The sequence below is a fragment of the Suncus etruscus genome, chromosome 6 (assembly GCF_024139225.1).
Source record: "Suncus etruscus isolate mSunEtr1 chromosome 6, mSunEtr1.pri.cur, whole genome shotgun sequence".
Taxonomy (NCBI): Eukaryota; Metazoa; Chordata; class Mammalia; order Eulipotyphla; family Soricidae; genus Suncus; species Suncus etruscus.
The window spans coordinates 80,699,193-80,720,351 of NC_064853.1; positions in this window are offsets into that span (position 1 = coordinate 80,699,193).

Consider the following 21,159-nt stretch of genomic DNA (forward strand, 5'->3'; position numbering starts at 1 on the left):
AAACTGTGTGCAAGGGAGACACCCTACCTGCTGTACTATCACTCAGCCCCCTGAAATTTTATAGCTTAAAGAAAAAGTAGATCTTTGGACAATGAGATAATACAAATGCTAACAGATTTACCTCACATGCAACCACTTTGGCTTTGACCCTATTTTGATTTGCCTCCACTGGTCCCCTGAGAGGGGACCCTCCTGAGAACAGAGTTAAAAATAGCCTTCGCACCTGATTGTGACCAAATCCACCCCTTCCAATAAAAAAATTTTTAAATAATTTTATTGTGACCAAGTGGATTACAAATCTTTCATAGTAATATTTAAGGTACATAGTGACAGTGAATCAGGGCCATTCCCACCATCCGTGTTGTCCTCCCTCCACCCTGTTTACAGTATGCATCCCATATCTCCCTCATTTGCCACCCCACTCCAGGACTGCTAGTGTAACTGCTCCCCTCTGTGTATAGCTTGTTGTAGATTGGGTATCAATTCTGTTGTTGTTGACTTTGGGTTTGTTGTTTAAGTCTGATCATTTTTTATTTCCAATCAATGATCATCTGACTGTTTGGTCCTGACATTGTTAAAACATTTCATACCAAACCAAAGTTTTACATTTTAATTGAGATGAAAATCAACTAAAAATATAGTTACTTTGGTGAAGAAAGTTTCAGGGAGGGTAAGAGGGAAACTATTGACATCGGTGGCAGAAAACATGCCCAAGTAAAGGTTGTTGTATATTGTGTGACTGTAACTCAATCATAAACAACTTTATCTGTAAAAAAAAAAAACTGTATTATGAACAGACTTATAACCATGGTATTTAAATTACAAAATTTAAATATATATGTATATATATAATTACTTTGGTGTAAAAACTCTTTTTTTTGTTTGGTTTTTTTTTTTTTTTTTGAGTCATATCTGGCAGGCTTAGGGGTCACTCCTGGTTCTACATTCAAAAATTACTCCTGGCATATGGGATGCCGGGATTTGAACCACCGTCCTTCTGCACGCAAGGCAAATGCCTTACCTCCATGCTATCTCTCTGGCCTCCATGGTGTAAAAACTCTTGCCAAGCCAGCCATCAATATCCCTATGTGGCCAGTAGTCACTATATTGATGATACATCTCTAAATGATAAAAGTTTTTCCTTTTTGTGGAGAGGAGGTCTAGGACCACACCTGGTTGTCCTCAGGGGGTTTACTCCTGATCTGTGCTCAGGCATGACTCCTGGAAATGCAGGAGTGATTGCACCACATGGGGACCAGAGATTGAATCCAGGCTAGCACATGCAAAGTTACCTAATATACACCTTACTTAAGGTACATTTCTCCATCCCAAATTTTTATGATCTTAAGAAGTAAATGAACAAGACACTATTATATAAATATCTGTATTGAAAAGAAATCTAAAGTAGACATGATAAAATCATAAATGTGAGGCTCTCTGGATGCACCATGATCAATGGTGGCTTCTGAATTAAATCTATCAGTTTAGTGGGTATGGACTTGAGCTAGCCCAGCAGTGGCACTCAAGTGATCTCGAGTCACAAGCATTCTATTTGCCAGATCCAGTTGTCCTCCTCTAAAGAAGAATTTGATTATGAACTGAATTTGATAAAAGTTTCTTCCCTTCATTTTTTACAGTCTAATTCTCCCCTATTGCACATAGACATTTATCTCATTTTCTCACTATGCTTGCTTCTGCCTCTGTGAATCCAAAATGCATTTGTCAATCCAGTGAGACCATGAAGGTTTCAAGCAAGGGAAGAAAATGAACACGGTTTTCAGTGAACTAAACTAGTTCCACAAAGTTCTGTTTAAACTGGTAAGCAGTACAAATAAAAACTAAGGTTATAAGCTTAATTTGAGTGTGAGTTTCCTTAAAACTGTTTTGCTTTTGTTAGGTCCTTTTATTCTGGCTTTCATTAAAATATTCTCGTTCCTCCCAAAAAAGTCTATTTTAGTCAATGTATAAGAAGTGGAATGGTAGAACTACTTTCACATACATCATACACACATAATAGGTCTCTACTTGAGGGGTACCTCAATTACCCTCAATAAAGGGTCTAAGTTGAGGATAAAGATAAGGATTGGGCGCTGGAGGAATGGTACATCTGATGAGGCATTTGTTTTGTATACAGGCCACATTGATCCCCAGTACTGCATCCCTTTGAGGACCTCCAGGAATGATCCTTGAGCAGAGAGCCAGTATTAAACTGTGCGTACTGCCAGGTATAGTCGAAAAATAAATAAGATAGGTACAGTTAATTATTACACATATGGCTCCAAGCAATGGCTTTCCTATATCCACACTCTACAGTTTCTCCTATCAAATATAGTCTGTTTCCCTACCTTGTGTGTCTGAACTAGTTTTGTGGGTTGCAATTTAGTGGTAATGTCAATATTCCTGCTCAGTCTGGGCCCAAGCCTTATAGAATAATCTCATGTAGCCTATGAGAGGATGAGAAACTAAATGAAGATTCCAACTGCTCCAACCAATGTGATTTTGAACCAGACTATTATCTGCCTAGAAAGCAAAGTAACCTACTTTTAAAAAGCCTTAGCTGGACAGAAATGAATAATAAGCTTGCCCAAGACCAGAGCTATTGAGCTAACCAAGAGAAAAATATATCTGACTGTTTTAGGCCAACAGACTTTGGAAAAATATTATGCAATAATAGCTAACTGGTGCATAAAGGAAAGTTTTTCTATTTGTCTTCTATTCAATAAAGTCTGAATGAAATAACAATTCAGAAGGAATTATTTTTCTGGAATATAAACCCATAAAATTTCTATCTTTTATCTCATTGCACTCAATCAAGATACCATAGATATCTCAATCCTGGTGGCCAAAGGTATGAGACAAAAATAAAACCCAGGCTCTGAACAATGTAATAATTGACAATAAAAATGTCAAATTATTTCAGAGCATTGCAAGACTAAAGGCAAATCCATAATGAAATATTGCTCATTTATTTAATGTTTTATAATTCTGTCCATTCTCTACAAAATAAAATACAAAATTTTTCTTTAGAAATTAAAACAGATGAAAATGATGTTATTTTTCATATTTAAAACAAATATATTGAATCCATGTGAAATACTCAAAATTTAAAATAAAATTTCTGTAAGTTTCTACAAAGATAAAACCAAAATAAAGATTTCCCCAATAATTAATTTCACTGAACCTCACCACTTCTAAATTATTACAAGTTGTCTTACCTATCTATAAACAGAACATTCACAATACAAGATCTCAGATAAAGAAATCATTGGTTTCCTATAATGTTGATAGTTTGAGCCATGGTTGCATTATTTTTGACATGTAAAGCAATGTCCATGGCCTTAGTAATTCTTGAAATTCAGGGTTACAGAAATACAAGCCATGTTCATTTAGGCATTAATAAAAACCATGTTGTGAAGTCAGAGTGACTAAGAATTTATTTACAAACTGTACATTACAGTATATAATGAGTATATTACATTCAAAAGCTAAATGAGTTCCTTCTTTTGTTTTACAGATAATAATTTTAATCCAGGTGAACAAAGATTGCAAAAGCCATGGGGTTTCCTCATCACTAGCAATCTAGAAATGCACAAAAATAGAGACCAGACTGAAAACTTCTATTTTCCCATTAAAGCTACATTGATCTCACTGATTCCACAGTCTTTATAAATTTCTTTAAAATTGCACCTTATACCTCATTATAAAATGCAATAAGCCAAAGATCACCAGAAGAGTCACAAACGAAGAAATCATATTATGGAGTATTTCATTAAATTATGTATACCAGAAATAAACTGCAAAAAAAAAACCTAACACAAATTTCCAAGATAGTTTTTCATACCTTTCAACAATTTCCCTACCTAGTGCAGGTCACCATTTTTTAAATGGTTTTTAAATGTTTTTAAAACATTTTTTAAAAAACATTTTTTAAAAAATTACAAAGAATATTCTGTAGTTTCATAACCCTCAGAATTCTAAGCAAAGACCTACTAATTAAAATATTCCCATGTGTGTAAAAGGAGAGGTTTTTCTCCCACTTTAGGTGAAACCTACAGTGAATCAGATTTTCTAATTGTACAGATCCTGGCAACTGGCTGTTTAATAGTATGGTGACTTCCAGTTTCAGTCTTCTAGCATTCTAGGAGTGCCCTCTGAGTGTGAGCAGTCAGAGATGATTAACTGAAAAATATTTCCAGGTTAAACATTGATTTGCTTCTGCCTACATTTATTTCTATCTTGGATGACCTTTCCAACTCTTTTGTTTTGTTTTGTTTTTAACAAAAGCAAGCAGATACCAATGGCTTTGTATTTCTTAGTGAAAAGCAAAAGTGTAATTCTACATTTGTTAGTTCTTGTGTTTTATATAAATATATACAAAGAAATGGGCAGGGTATTGGAGCAATATAAGGAAGACTATTTTCTTTTTACACACACACACACACACACACACACACACACACACACACACCACTCGTGACTTGAATAAGTGCCTTTCTGTTTTGTTTAATTTCACTTACTATTTGACTTTAGTATTTAGTATACAGAGATTTAGAAAATATAAGACAAGATTAGTTTAAGAGTTAACTTGATACTTTCTCATTTTTCTTGTTATCTTTAAGAAAAGGGGGCTGCACATATTTAATAAGACTTTTTCCAGTTTTTAATCTATCTCAATCCATGACCAAATTCTGCGTCTACATCCTTTAAAGTATCTCTTATCAGACACTCAGACACACACACACACACACACACACATACACACACATACACAAATTCTGTTTTTAGCTCTATAATACTGCCAAGCAACCTAAACTTTAGTTTTCTAACATAACTGCTTCCTGTCAATTGATCTTCTCCATCATAACTACATATATTAAGTTTAATCTTATTAAAATTTAGATTTTTATGTCTTTTCCCTGCTTGGAAACCTACAATAGTTTGTTACTGCCTGATATCAAGGCAATTCCTTCTTCCTGATCACAAGTCTTTCCATAATCTTGTCTCATTTTAATCTACCATTCTAGTTTCTGGATATTTTTTGTTTTAAACTTTTCCCCCAGGGGTCTCAAACTCAATTTACTTGGGGATCGCAGGAGGCAAAGTCAGGGTGATCCTTGAGTGCAAAGTCAGTAGTAAGCCTTGAACATTGGGGAGTGTGACCCAAACAATTAAAACAAAACAAAGAAAAAAAAGATTCCTCTAGCGCAGGGCCACAAAATGTTGTGCAGAGGGCCACAAACGGCCTGTGGGCCGCGAGTTTGAGACCCCTGATTTCCCTTCACAAAGGAGCATCATAGGTGCTTACTAATGTCTTTAAACCTCTTTTTCCAAGCATTTGCAAGGTAGGTGTTAACTGTGACCTTCTCTGGAAAATGGACACTGGTATTTGGAAATAACATACAGCACCTCTTTAGGTAGCATTTAAGAATTAATGCATTTTCTTCATCTCTTCCCTCACTTTGCTACAAGATATATAATCACCCACATGATAGTGACTATTTTCCTAATCCTGAGCCAGGATGAACTATAGCAGAGTCTTTTACTAATGTGCCATGAAGAGTAGCATTGTCATAGTTTCCTCTGCTGAATGTGGAGGATGGCTTGGTAGTAGTACAAAATCTTAACTCATATGTCTTCTTTACTAGTTACTGTCTCCCATATTTTATTCGTAAACAATGTTCTCTCTCCTCCTCTGTGAACTTTTCAGTTCTACTCAGGCTGACATTTCCCATGTATCCCAAGTCACAATGATCTCCTCTTTCTCTCTCTGGATAACTACCATCATATACTCTAACCCTTGATTTAATAGTGACCAGATACTTTTGGGAATATTTATGTTAAAAACTTTCTGAAGTACAAAAATAGCTGAGGCATGAGTCTTATCCACAATAAGAAAAGGAATGTTCATAAAAAGGACAGAATTAGGAAATTATATAGTGATAGAAGACAAGGCGAAATTATTTCTTTCTTTCTAAGAAAGTAGTATAAATGTTTTATGCTGATAATGTGACTAAAGAGGTCTGTGAAGGCTTTTAGTCAATTAAGTGTTCCCTTGAGTAAGATGTGGCAGGGTAGAAGAGCAGTTTAGGTAAGGACTTAAAGTTATAACAAACACATGGAAAAGAAACAGCTTAAAGTTGGAATGTTCATTAAAAATAAATTGATCAGAAAAATATTTATAAAAAGGGGGGACGAAGAGATAGCATGGAGGTAAGGCATTTGCCTTGCATGCAGGACAGTGGTTCAAATCCCGGCATCCCATATGGTCCCCTGAGCCTGCCAGGAGTGATTTCTGAGTGTAGAGCCAGGAGTAACCCCTGAGTGCTGCCAGGTATGACCCAAAAACCAAAAAAAAAAATATTATATATGGAAGTACCAGAAGAAAAAAGTAGAAGATACCTACATAATGCTGAAGGGTTTGAGCTTTCTTTCTAACATGCCAGAATCATTTTCTTAAAGTTATCATTCTGACAACTATAAGGTAAGTAGGTAGAATGTGGGTGACATCTTATTACAACATTATATTATAAGGTATTATAAGATATTATTAATATCTTGTTATAATATAATGATATTGTATATAAATATAAATATTATTAATATCGTATTATAACTTATTTATCATTCTCTTCAAATATATGTTCTCTTTCTTCCAATTAGCATATAACATTTGGTTACTGCTATAACAAATTACCCTCAAAACTCAATGGCTAAAAAAAAAAGGCATTTATTGACCATTGGCTGGACCTGCTGATTTATTTTTCTAATCTTGCCTTAGCCTGTTTGAAGATGAATAATTACAATCTGATCTGAGATGATCACTACTTACACAACTAGGCTCCCTGAGTGATTTATCAGCCCTCTGCAGGCTGGCCCAGGTCTTTCCTATAGCAAAGACAGAAGCACATAAAGCCTCTGCAGTCCGGACACAGGAAATGGCAGAATGTCAGTGGTGTTTATGTTAGTGCTTCTACATCAGCAAGTCTGGAGAACTGGTAAAGTGTGTTCTTTACCAGGTTCAAGTTTTAAAAGTGGGAAGATAGATATTACCTACTGAAGGGAGAAAATAGAGTTATATTTTAAGAGATAGGCCTGTGCAACTATTAGTTGGGAAGGGAATATACAAAAACTATTTCTTTTCGCTGCTTTTTTTATATTCAGTTTATTCTGACACTATTATACTCATCCTACAGATAAGGAAACTGGGCTTCAAGTGCAACCTATCCTTATTCATATGCAATTGAATTTTATGATTAGTATTTAATCTCATACTAACTCCCTCCAAAGGTCTTAGAATTTTGTTTTTTATTTTCTTTGTTATTGATATTTACAAATGTAATTACATACAGAGAGAATTAAAAACAAGAAGAAAGAAAACGAAGTCTGCTGTGCTCAAAGAATTACATTCAAGTTTCAGCTAAGTTTGTTTTTGTTTTCTATCTCCAATATATCCAACGATCTTGAAATGGCTTACAAAAACTAAAACATTTACAGGAATAAAAGCTTACTTAAAGTTTAAATTTTCAGGGCTTGAGAGTTGTATACCAGGTAGGGTGTTTGCCTTGCATGCTGTAGACCTGAGTTCAATCCTCAGCACCCCAGTTAGTCCCCTGAACCTTGCCAGAAGTGTTCCTGAGTGCAGAGTCAGGGGTAATCCCTGAGCATATCTGGGCATGGCCCAAACCCTCAAACCCCTGTAAAAAAAAAGGTTTAAAATTTCAAATAAATAATATTTTTTTCTAATTTATAATTGCTTCTTGAATATAGAATTAATCTATATAACAGAAGGTAAGCGACAAACTCTTAAGTACACCTGTTACCTAAAATTATCTAAAAATAAGCCATTTAACACTTTCCTCCAAAATAGGACAATTATAACTTTTACTTATGTGAAACTTATTAGGTGAATTTTTGTCAGTATTAAGAAATTACTATTAATATTTTTAAACTTGATAATGTTATAACAGTTTCTGTTTATTTTAATTGTTCCCTTTTTCAGTATGATATCAATGAATGGAATTCTGTGAAGTTAGGTATGAGTTCAAGAAGGTTAGAGAACATAGTTAAAGGACTATTAATTATTAGAGCTGAATTATGGATACTTTTCTGTTTGAAGAAAATATTATTTCTTTTAAAGTTTCTTATTTATTTAAAATCTTTCAAATATGAGTAGTTTTATTTTCTTTAAAATAAAATGCCTTTTCATCTGATATCTCACAAATATTCTCTGAGCAATAGATGTGATGTGCAGAAAACAGATTTCACTTCTCTCAACGTGGAAATCAATTACTCAAAACAAAAAAAAATTTAGTACAGTCTTTTACAAACAACCATCATAAGAGTTTTCTAAGTTGTTTCTCTGACTTATATCCCACTTTTCTTAACTTCAGTTTTCTATATATTGCAGTGTAGACCGCAATCTTACCCCCCTTACTATCTTTTCTTAGTAATCATCCATTCCTGTTGGTCTGAGCCACTCTCTCATAATATGATTTTCTGGGGAACAGAATATGGAGCAAGGCTTGTGTTGATCTTGTGCAGCCCGCATTCCTGGAATGTTAGTGCTAAGCACAGAATTTGACCTGTAACACAGTGAAGAAAGAGTTCAAATGCAAGCTCCAAAGATAGCCATCCCAAAGAATAAATGCCAATAAGCAATTTCCTTTTCCCAGCCTACCAGAGATTTTCATCAGATAGCCCATTACAGACAGAACCTGTGCCAATATTTTATAACCCTTAAAATTTCTTCAAGCAATTGTACAGATTTCCAGCCATCCTTTGATCAGTCTTTGTAACAGTGACTCCAGGCCTTTACCTAAAAATTATTCCTAGATCTCAATATCCATACAATGGAAAAGATCTGGTCTTCAGAGAGTCTCTCATTAAAGTGTTAATCTGTTCCACCACATTCTTCCAAGACACGGTGATCAGAATTCCAGCCAACCTCAATGGGCAGCCCTAATAAACCTATAGAAACAGTTTAAGTAATTGGATTTCTATATGACTGTCTGATGACAAAAGATAGCCATCTCTCCCCATCACTATATCTTTGTTCCAGCAATGAATTCATTTAGCAATGCACTTAGAGGCTCCTGGGCCCAGGGAGAAATGACAGAGCAAGGACACAAAAGCTGGGCTGATGAGTTTAGATAGAAAGTCTGGATGATTCTAAAACGTCAATTATGGTGAACACAGGCGGCAGACAACGACTTGATGAATCATTACCAGAATCACATCACTGCATTGGTGTCTGGTCCTTGGCTCAGGACAGATTTAATCACTTCTCATTCTAAATCTGTACTTCATATCATTTGCCACCTGTAATCAACTATTCATGATTCTCAGCTAATAGTCTCTTAATTAACACAATATGTGTACTGTATTGTTTTAGCATCTTTACGGGGTGTGAGTCATATTACAACGGGTAGAGCATTTTCTTTGCATGCAGTCAACCCAGGTTTAAACTCCAGCATCCCATATGATCCCCTGAGCATCCAGAGTAATTTCTGCATGCAGAGCCAGTAATAGGTCCTGAGCATTAATAGGTGTGGTTCAACACCACCCAAAAATTATTTTAGTTTCTTTTTAATTAAAAGAAATTTTGTGTACGTGTATATAGAAGTACTCAAATAGTCATAGTATTCACTAACATAGTAAATATGTTAGTGCTAAATTCTCATACTTGCATTAAAATTTGTGACTTGGGAAAGTGTTATCACTTATTCAAGTATCATTTATTAAAGTATCACTTAAATTAAAGTGCAATTGATTTTTGTACAGTCATTCAATGTACAACAACCTTCACCACTATATAACTTGAGATAGGTCTTAGCAGGCTTAGTATAACAAAAAAATATTGATTTTTCTGCGGCTAGCACTATGGCACAATGGGTAGGGTGTTTGCCTTGCACAAGGCCAATCCAGGTTCTATCCCTGGCATCCCATATGGTCTCCAGTGCCTGCCATGAGTGATTCCTGAGCTCAGAGCCACGATTAACCCCTGAGTACCATAGGAGAAGCCAGAAAAAAAAAGAAAATTAATTTACAATAACAAGTAGATCTATAGCATATTACTATAAATCAAAATGTTGATATTCAAGCCAATCTTAGCAGGAAAGCAGAAAGAAGTATTCACAGTCAGTGATCCCAAAGAAGCATATCTAGGTAGTTTCCTAGATGCCCTGACATATTTCTTTTTATATCTTCCATCTTCTCATAATAAGGAGTTACACTCATGTTTAATTCTAGTATTTTTGAGTGGGTGCCCACTTTTTTGATTGTCAGCCTTGCATAATTGATCATCCATTTAAAAACTCATACATATTCTGTCTGCAAAGCTCACCAGAGGTCTCCTGACTAGCATGCTCCACATTTCAGCATTGGTGCTCACTGGAATCACACACTTAAGTTTTGATTGTCTTACATCTCTGACACTGTTAGGGTGTCTATAGTACATACAGAGACCACATATAATTTCTGAGGGCCGCACCAGTGACAGAACCTAATGTCTTTCAGCTCCAAGCCAGATATGCATTGCTAATGAGCATTTCAAAAGAAACCTTGACCTGTTTATATCTTGATCACTGATTATTTCACTTCCTTAGTAATGCAAAATGATTTTCACTTTCAACTTCTCAAGTTCAATCTGTGGGAAAAGAATAATAGTTGGATAGTTAAAGTGGCATCTTAGTTTACAATAAACACAGACTTTGGCCTAATGTCTTGGCTAAAATTAGAAAACACAGAATCAATAATGATACAAATTATATTATTAAACAGTAATTGCTTTAGAATGCAAATTTAGGGGAAAGACTCTTTTCATGCTAACATGGAAAGAATTAGCAAAGCCAAGATGCCTTTGCTTTTCCAAATAGTGGTATTAGAAAAGCCTAAACACAAACATCTTCACATCTTCTCCAACACTGTCATTCTTCACAGAGCATTTTCAGCCAAGATTCCTTGCCCAACTTGGAGAAGAGATAGAACTAACTTCACAGTCCAAAAAGTGACTTTGGATCATAATTGAAAATATACAATTCTATGTTATCCACGTCCGGCATGTTTGTACCTTCTCAACTTACTGTACCACCAAATTAAGAACATAGTCACAAATTCTTGAAATTATAATCATCAGAAAGATTGAAATATCTCTAACTACAGCTTCAGTAGATATTTTAAGTTTTGAGGTAAATCATGAGTAGGATCACAAATATTTTTACCTAAAGTTTCTAAACAAAATCTGGGAGGCAGGTATTAATTTCTTACAAGGCAAGGATATTTTTATGTACAGGAGGTCACTGCTTCAGTGGAAATAATAATTTCCTCATCCACACAACCCATAGACTAAACCATATCTCTGACTGTCACGTTTTACAAAATGCAAGCTACTATGATAAAAAAAAAGTTTCAAATTTAGGGACAATGAGAGAGTACAGAGAGTAAGGCACTTGCCTTGCATGCAGCTGACTTAGGTTCAATGTCCTGTATGGCCTCCTAATTACCACTAGGACTGATACTTGAGTGCAGAGCCAGGAGGATATCATGAGCACCCCAGGTGTGGCTCCAACTGCCTTACCCCACCACAATAAATGGTTTAAAATACAATTAACCATTTCTGTTTAAAATGATGTATATACTTTTAGCATCTAAAAGGAACTGGATTCACAACCAATCCTTGTATGACACAAAGCAAGAATTTTACCATATTTCTGTATTGAAACTAGGTCCTACATCCTACAGGCTCTTCTATACCACACCAGTCAAAAGATCTCGCCACCCCCCTTGCCCCTTACCATCTGTGCTTAGACTGTGTTTTTTATATAAGCTTTTCTTTTCATAGATATGAGTTCCTTTTCCCTTTCCCTAGATTACAAAATTCTATAAGGTAAGATGGAGAGAGCTGCTCATTCCTTACAGAGTTTATAACAATGTTGGCATTCCAGAAGCATGTCATTGACTGATGAGAATAGAAATTGAAAGACAAAGAGAATTTTTGTTATTTATATACAATATACATAAGCATCCATGGCTTTCCTTTGAGGTCATCACCAATATGTGAAGAAAAAAAAACAATAGGTGCTTAGTTCCAATGTGTTCAGACAATCTATACTGCCTAAGGATAACTAGAACACAGCCCTGATTTTGTACAAACCCAAATACCAACAGCCACTTACAGGCTAACAGGAAATATGTATCTACACTGACAGGACTCTGTCTCTAGTGATAAACACCCATTGCAAGTCTGACAGAGAGAAATCACCTCATTCTTGAGATCATACTCTGGTTCCTCTCCCAGTTGCTTTGGGATGGTTAACATAACAGCTACGTAGGCATCTGTTCCCTTCTCACTGTCATTTTACATTTCCTACCATTCTTAACAATGTTCTCATTGCTTCCACTTGGACCTGTGTGGCAATTGGAAGCTATTTATTATTATAAAGTCCTCTGAAAAGCTCTGATCAAAAGGCATTTCCCTACCAATGTGTGGCTTCTCCTTAGTCATATGATAAAAGACAAGCATAAAACAAGGTTAATTTATATCCTTTCACCTGAAGCCTGAGCATTTACTGATCTGTTGGCAACCTACATATTATCTACTCTTCTCTGATTTTCTAGGCCTTTTCCCTCCTTGAGCCAACACAGATACTAGAAACTGACAGCCCACATGCAGCCCACAGTGACCTTACAAATAGAGTTTATTCGTGCTCTATACTTTAGTTGTTTATACATCTATAATCAATGTTTCTAAATCAAGATATTTTAAATAGCAACTTAAATGTCTACGTGCTTTACATACTGGCAGAAATGGCTACTGCTGATCTGTATTCCTGCCTGGTACCAGAGTAATGTCTGCCTTTTAGGATATAGTAGTGATTTCTCCATTATCCTCATGACTCCCCATTCTTATACATATACTCATACTATTATACTGCAGCAAAAATTAGATAACAATTTACAAAATATGATTCCTCCCATTCTCCTTTTCAATCAAGTGACAGTGTCTTGACCAATAGAATGCAAGTGTCCACCTTGAATGTCATAAAATCTCTCACAAGTGATCATTTATTTTTGTTCCCTTGTCTTCAATGTAACCAAGCCAATACTGAGAATGTAAAAGGCTTGATAAGTGTTATATAAAACTTATCTCACATATTTTGAAGAGGAAAGAATAGAGTCATTGAATAGAAGGATCTTAGGTTGGGAGATTACCTATGAGAAACTAAACTACTTTTTCCATATTTGAACAACTATGCACTTTGAGTTTGCTTGTTACAGCAGCTATCAGATCTTAATACACCTACCTTTGAACTTCACAGGAAGTCTATGACCTGATTCAGTACTGCTTGTAGTTCTCAAATTACATTAAACCAGCCATGACTAATCACTTTGAACCATTTCTTATATACGTTTTCTCACCATGAACTTCATAAGAGGTGTTTCCTTCCTGGTCCTCTCTTGTGATTATCTTTGTCAACATTAATATGTACAGGTATATTTTGTACCTGAATTTTTCTGGCTTTTAATATTAATCTTTATTTTCTACTCTAGAAGGATCTGGCTCTGATCTACAAGAACTTCTCTTTAGAAAAGTAATGAGCACTTACAAATAATTGATTGAAAATAAATATCATAGTCTTTGGAAATTAAAGAAATACATTGAGGTAGACTGGTATGTTAGAAGATTTTTTTCAAAGTCTAGAAAAAAATCAACTTACCAAAAATCACATTTCAGAGATAATAAAAAAAGAATATAATTCTCCTTTGTTTATTTGCAAGTGCAGGATACTTAGCAATATTATCTTTCATCTCTTATTGCAATCTACAGTATTATTTTACCTTTTCCACTTAATACACATACATGCCTGAAAACTTATGAACTATTTATTCTATGTTGAGTACTAAGCGAAGTCTTGTACATGCATTTTTAAACTCAGAATTTTTAATATCAGAATAAATATGCAAACCTGTATGTGTTGTTATCTCCATTTATGTGATATAAAAATGAAGGTACAAAAGATTAATAAAGTATTTACAGATTAGAAGAAAAACTAGAGAAATAAACATTCTGGTCTGATAGGGATGGTTTAGAAATTTTTATGCATAAAACCTATCATCAACAGTACTGTAAAATTGTAAATTATGGTGATTAAAATCATTTTAAATGCCGTGTTGGCCATTTTAGTTTTAAGAGGTGAGTACATTGGTGCCAATTATAATTTTTTGGAACAAACTTCTAAAATATGCTAACTTAAATAATAAACACTAGGCCCTGGGGGTGAAGATGGAAAGTAGGACTGATTATAACTGGACAATTCCTTAACTTGGATTTCTCCTTGTGTGAGTTAGTGATTTGATGACATCACTCACATGTCTGGGACCTTAGTTGTGAAGACCAGTTTTGCTGACAAATTAGGTTTCTCTCTATGGGCACCTCTAGCAGTCTCCTAAAGACTTGTATACCATAGTGAATGAAAGTTTCAGAGTTCTAAAGAGCCTCATAAATCAAAGGAAACAGGATACAAAGCAGAACTTTACAAATTTCTATTTGAATTCTATTTCTACTATTCCATTAGCCCTATTACAAAAATGAGGGGAAAGTCTACCTCTTGGTGGTCAAGCTTTCAAAATTATATTTCAAGAGGCACATAGCACAGGATGGAATAATTTGGAAGGTCATCAATATTTCAGATAATTGGATTTGTTTTCTTATAGATCTCCATATTTCTAAATCAGGTGTGCATATGACCCCTTCTTAAGTAATCAGTTTTAAATATTATCTTCTGGTTTATCATTATAATGACATAATTTTATCACAATAACAACAATTGCCAGTTGCTTAATTGCTTCATTCCTTTCTGAAAACATTCATAACTTTACACTCAAATCTTCTATATATTTAGTTAATATAACCCTTCGTAAATTACATATACAGTGCTTGTGCAATAGAACAGAGGGTAGGGCACTTGCTTAACTTACACATAACAGGCCCAAATTCAATACTCACCACTACATGTTATTCTGTGAACCTGCCAGGAAGAAGCCCTGAGCACAAGTGAGTTTAAAACCTGCCCCCCCAAAGTTATATTTATATATATATACATACATATATACAAATTTATACACAAATATAAATCTACAAATGTCTAAGAATAAGTCATAGTAGACATAATGTTTTACCCCTAAATATTTCAGTGTATATTTCAAAATTGAAGCGTATATAGCCACTGGTATAATCATTAAAAATAAAAAAATCAGCTTTATAATAGTATTATCTAGCCAATATTTTGCAATATTATATTCATTAACATATGTAATTATCTATATTCTAATTTAAACCAGTTAAAATTAAGAATTCTTTGATTTGATCAAAGAGCCATATTTAAAGTGTTCAGGGCCCAGAGAAATAGTACAACTATCAGACACTTACCTTATATGCTGCTGACCCAGATCTGCTCTCCATCAATCCATACAGTCCCCTGAACTTCACCAAGAATAATCTCCAAGTGCAGAGCAGGAGGGAGTAAGTCCTGCATGTGTTCCCCAAATCAAACAAGCAGGAAAAAAGTGTTCAGTAGTCCCATATGGCTATAAGAGACCATATTGAGTAGTAAAGAGAATATTTCTGTCATCGCAAAAAAATCCCCGTGGACAATGCTATGTCCTTTAAACCCTGTTTTAATTAGGTTGCTGATTATTGAATCAGTGTGTTTTACAAAATTCAAGTCACAGGTAGTAATTATGATCTTTATTTTTTAGATAGGGAGACATTACAAAGTTTATTTGGACCAGAGTTATTTGGTTCATTAGTTATATAATAAATCAATTTATAGCAGTATTTTGGCTTAAATTCAACTGTATTATCAACATCTCTCTTATTGTGGTATATTTCATTCCAAATAAACATTGTCTCAGGGTTGGGCTCTCCAGGAGCAGAGAATGTAATACACCTATATATTACATTGTATGAATATAATATACTTATGGAATACTCCTTTATGGATATAAAGGGAGTGCTCAGGAAGCACTCCCACGAGCCAACAGTAAAGAAACAGGACAACCTGAGAGTAGAATAGATACCAAAAAATGACAATTTTGAGTAAGCATTCAGCCTTATCCTGATCTATCAGGTCAGTCTGGAACATAAATTACACCACAGAACTTGTTATCATAGTTAAATTGCAGAGGACCAGACTTTTATACACGCACACTAGTCAGGTTGTTCCAAGAGGACAGATACTTCCAGATACTTTGGAATTCTACCTGAGTAGAGCAATACAAGTAACCCAAGGGCCATCCTCCAAAAAGACCAAAAGTTCTCACTGTTGAAATTAAATTACACAAAGAATGATTCTTGAACACCCTGACCTATGGTGATGGGGGTCCAATAACATCTACAGCACATCTTCTGAAAACCTTTACAGTCTTCTATCTTCCTATTTTGGGTAAAAATATGTTCATTGAGCATCTCCCAGCTGGCCTTTTATATAAATCAATCTTAAAAAGCTAGCTGTTTCATAATAAATTCTCACTTACCCCAGCCTATTTCCATAAGGTATTTGTTTGAACCAATAATATCAGATCGTGAATAAAGGGTGAAGTAGGTGGGGCCACCTTTGATAAAGAACATAAAATCAAAGGGCAAGAAGCAAAGAAAGCAGATTGAGGGACATCCAATGCCAAAGCAGCATGCCTAGTATAAAGGAAATAACCCGGCTGGAGAACTGATTCCTACCAACACCCTACGATTCACTCAGACAATAGAAATTCATAAATTTAAAGGCAAGAATTGCTTTGGAGGAGTACAGCTTCTTGAGTAACATGCCATTACAAAATGTATTATTGTTTTATGAGGAAACTGGGAAGTTGTCTGAAATAAAGTCGATCTTGCCTTGCCCTTTTCTTTCCTTTTTTCTCACAGATTCTTAGATGTCTATGTCTCTACTCACTGACATCAGCCCAGCCCTATAGTTAACAAGCCTTGCTGACTCTAGAAGGTGACCCAGAAGCACAGTTATCTCTGTTTGGGCTATTAGATTCTCACAAGGACAGAATCTGATTCATCTGACATATCCCTCTGATATAATCACTAGAGACTCAGGTGAGCAGGACACTTTTGTGTAAAGATAGTATCTTTTTTTTATAGAATAGGCCCTTGTATTAAATTTGGCTAACCACAGTTTAACTCAGATATTATATAAGCTGTCCTGGACCACACCAAGAATGACCCCTGAGTGGAGAGTTAAGACACTGCTGATTATGACCCAATCTACCCCTCCAACATTAAACCACACAATAAATTTTTGTAAATATGTATATACTATAGAAATTATTTTCATATACCTATATGCCTTTTTTGTTGTTTTGGGGTTTTTTTGCTATTTGAGGAATTTTTTAAATTATATATGATTTTTATTTTGACCATATTGAAAAATAGTATCTTGTATAAATATTGGTATCAACCAATATTTCTGGTCCTGGGTAGTCTTCAGAGCCTTGCTAGTCCTTAATCTAAACTTTGAGTCTGTTTTTTCCATACTCTTGAATTGGGTTGAAGTTTTTGATGGAGGTAACCAATAGAATATGGCTGATGCAGTTAATGAGATCTTCAAACCTCCTGCTTAAATCTTTAGGAAATATCCCCCCCTTCACCTCTTCCCTTTTCCCTCCTCTCCCCTCCCATCCCTTTCTCTTTTGTCCTGTTCCCTCTCATCTCCTCTCCCTCATTTCCCCTCTCCCCTCCCCTCCTCCTTTTTCCCTCCTCTCTTCTCTCCTCTCCTCCCCTCCCCTCCCCTCCCCTCCCCTCCCCTCCCCTCCTCTCCTCTCCTCTCCTCTCCTCTTCTCTTCCTCTCTCTCTTTTTCTGGATACTCATGCCCCATACAAAGTTCAAATGTTCATTTTCCCTTCCAACTATTCTAGCCAGGTTTCAGAGAACAGGAAAATTCAACCATCAAATAATCAAGAATTCTGCAGATAATTACAGGTATAGCCTTCCTGCTATCCTATATTCATACTTTTCAACCTTTTTTCCAGACTTGGCCCCTTTCAGACCTTGTGCGACTTTTTTTTTTCTGTGACACCTCCCATCCCCCACTCATTTTACTGTTTGGCCACATTTTCTCATACCATGGCCCCCATTTATGCAATTTTCCCCTGCCCCATTTGGAATATCCTAGGGGCCCACCAGAGGTCACACAGCTCCACTTGAGAAATGTTGCTCTACCAGTGGTCCTCAAACTATGGCCCGTGGGCCACATATTGTATTTGTATCTGTTTTGTTTCTTCATTGCAAAATGAGATATATGCAGTGTGCATAAGAATTTGTTCATAAATTTTGTTTTTACTATAGTCAGACCCTCCAATGGTCTGAGGGACAGTGAACTGGCCCCCTGTTTAAAAAGTTTGAGAACCCTAGAAAGTGGGCAGAAGTAAGCTATCATACTCTGTCCTGTCCAACTCTATGAATAAAGGTCCAGAAGATAGCTCAGTAATAGAAAAACATAAGTAATAGAAAAACACAGGAGATAGTGAATTCTATATCTGGCACACACACACACAATAAAAAGATTCATAAGTAAAATAAAGATAATTGCTATTGCTGATTTTAGTCCCTTGACTGGGTCCTGTGTTGTGCTACCATAGTAACTTGTTTCAGTAAGCTTTGGAATTTCTGTCTTCCTGTCTGCCCCTGGTGTATACATGGCCTCTTGATTTCTGGTGGCTTCAAAACTTCACTTCCTTTGTCTGGTCTCCTCACCTCACTATTCCCCAAGACAGACATGAAGGGAGGACATGTGGGAAAGCAACTCCTCACTTATCATACAGCTTCTGTGCCATGAAAGACAATTAAAGATATGCACTTTCCTTCCAGAAAATGCAGTAAGGAAATCATGTATACACCAAGAAAAAAAATTAAAACATTCCAATTGGGCCAATTCTAATTTTTTTTCTAAATGTTTGTTCTCATTTGTTGGCTCAATAAAATATGGATAGTCAAATTTGAAATATCACCCCCTCACTGCCAAAGCTTAAATGTAAAGTCAGTCACTCAAATACACTATTGTCTGGAATCGTGTAGATGTCATTCTTGAATCATTTTTATCCAAGACCAGTGAAGACTTAGATTTCCAGACACACCCCAGAAAGCCATTGTAGAGTGAACCTCATGCTTCGTTGCTAGAACATTGGCAATGTATAATCTCTTGGTACATTGGCAAGTAGAAATCTCCTGGACCTCACCCTACTTTATTTTTTTTAATTGGAGGAGCCATACCCAGCAGTCCTCAAACTTAATGGTTTTCAGAGGCCACCAGCACCAAACCCACTGTGCTAAGGGTGTACAGGGCCATATGGTGATGGGATCCAACCCATGGCCTCACACATATAGTTTAGAGCCTCTCCCTTTTAAGCCACATTTTAGGCCTGCCTGACTTTATTTTAAAACTTCACTAACTCATTTGCCAAAACATCAATTTTAAAATGACTATTTCTAAGGAGTCTGAGGGATATTCCTGGATAAACACCCCTGCAGAGAGACTTCATCATCTAGGGGCATGGTTCTCAGTGGGTAACCTCTGGGCCCGTAGCATCAACATCACGGGAAATTTGCTAGAAATGCAAATTCTTAGACCATCTGGTCCTCCTGCAACAGAAATTCTGGGCATTTTTTTTTATCTAATCAAATGAGCAATCAACATCAGTGGCTGAAGAGAGAGAATGTAGCTGCAAGGATTGTCCATTAGGTGTAAAGTTCTAACTTGAAAACTGAACAACAAAAAAGGAACCTCAAGATTTCAAAGAGATTATGGAAAGAGCAACCAGCAAGCTTCGGGCTAGGAAACCCTGATAGCTTTGATGTTTTGGATCTCTAGTGAAGAAGGACCTAGATGGCTCAGTGATTTGAGAAATAATCAGTGCAAGTTTTAAAGCCTGAGCTTAATCCCCCCACTCTTGAATATGAGCTAAAACATCATCCGAAATCTCTAGCAAAGAAGGAAAAAAAAAAAAACAGAAAAAAAGAACTGATAGAGAAAATGGAGAAATTAATTAACTAAATATATAATGTTGATATGTATGCTTGATTATGTTAAAACTGTCATTTAGCACAAGGACAAAAACTAAGAAGGTAAATAGAACAGACAAAACCCCTGGAAATTCTAATTCATATAGGAAAACAGAAGAAATACAATGACTGTTCATGTTGCTTGTGGGAAAGATCATTACATCAGAATCATATTTCTGTTGCATAGCATGCACAAAAATCTATTCTAGGTGTTTAAATACCCAATGGGTACAATATTCAAGACTCCCCTTATGTCTAAAGAGTAAAGAAGGGTCTCCTAACAACATGAAAATAAACCTGCAAATTAGATATTTAATAACTTCCACTACATTAGAAGCTCACAATTCATATATTAGAAAATCATAATCCAGAAAGATGGCTCAAAGGACTAGAGTGTATGACTAGCATGCTGGAGATGCAGTTTCAATTCCTGAGCACAGTCAGAAATACCTTTGATCACTTAGTTGGGCGTAGCTCCTGAGCACTGTCAAGTGTATATCCTTTAAAACAAAAAAGACCTCTATCAAAATATATAAAAACTGAGTTAGTTTAAGAGGATGTTTCCAATATATAATGATAAATAATTCCTATCTAGAATATATATCATTCCTACAAAATTTGTAAGAAAAGACCACTCAAGGGCAAAAACAAAGTGAGAAGAAAATGTGAATTAACAAAGAGGAACTCCAAATGTCCAACAGACATTTATAAAAGTAATCACTTTCACAATTAATCAAGGAAGTGAACATTAAAGCAATAATATTTTTAAACCATCAGTGAGCTGGAGTGATAGTACAGCAGATAGGGTGTTGGCCTTGCACGGGGCCAATCCAGTTTTGATTCTGGGCATCCCATATGATCCTCTAAGCCCCCCACCAGGAGTGAATACTGAAGGCAGAGACAGGAGAGACCAAAAAAAAGGCAAAATAAAATAATATAATGACCTGGCACAGGCCTCAGAAAAATGGGCATCCTCCATTCACCCACGAACCAGGGAAGCTATCTACGAAGCATCCAAGGCTTTTTATAACAACACCTGAAGCAATCCTCTACCAGGGAAGACCCTACCATGGCTCTGACATCGACCTGCTCAAAAGAG